The following is a 442-nucleotide window of genomic DNA, read 5'->3' as shown; positions in this document are numbered from 1 at the left end:
ATGCAAGGGAGGTCCTTTTTGCATCTTCACTGATAGGAAAAAAATTTCTTTACGCTTTCACACTTGCCATGCAGGTATGACTGGGACCAGGCTGGTGCCTTGGTGTCACTCAACCATGCAGAAGGCAGATGACGCTGTCACTGCCACTGACCTGCTCTTGTCCTCAGCATCTTGGCAAGGACACTCTATGCTACAGGAAGATCTGTGGGAGGACCTTGGATGTATATCTGTCACAGAATAACAGAATCACAGAATATTAGGGATTGTAAGGGACCTCAGAAGATCATCCAGTCCAATCCCCCTGCCGGAGCAGGAACCTAAATGAGATTACACAAGAATCTGTGTAATAGGTTGAGTTTGAGGTAGCTTAAGAGAAACTTTCAGAAATCCTGTCCCTCTGACTGCAGCTGTATTCAATATAAATTGGAGGTGTGCAGCCACA

This window comes from Antrostomus carolinensis, unplaced genomic scaffold (assembly GCF_000700745.2).
Source record: "Antrostomus carolinensis isolate BGI_N321 unplaced genomic scaffold, ASM70074v2 scaffold49297, whole genome shotgun sequence".
NCBI classification, from domain to species: Eukaryota; Metazoa; Chordata; class Aves; order Caprimulgiformes; family Caprimulgidae; genus Antrostomus; species Antrostomus carolinensis.
The sequence above is the reverse complement of the archived record's forward strand: the minus strand, read 5'-3'. Positions refer to the sequence as shown.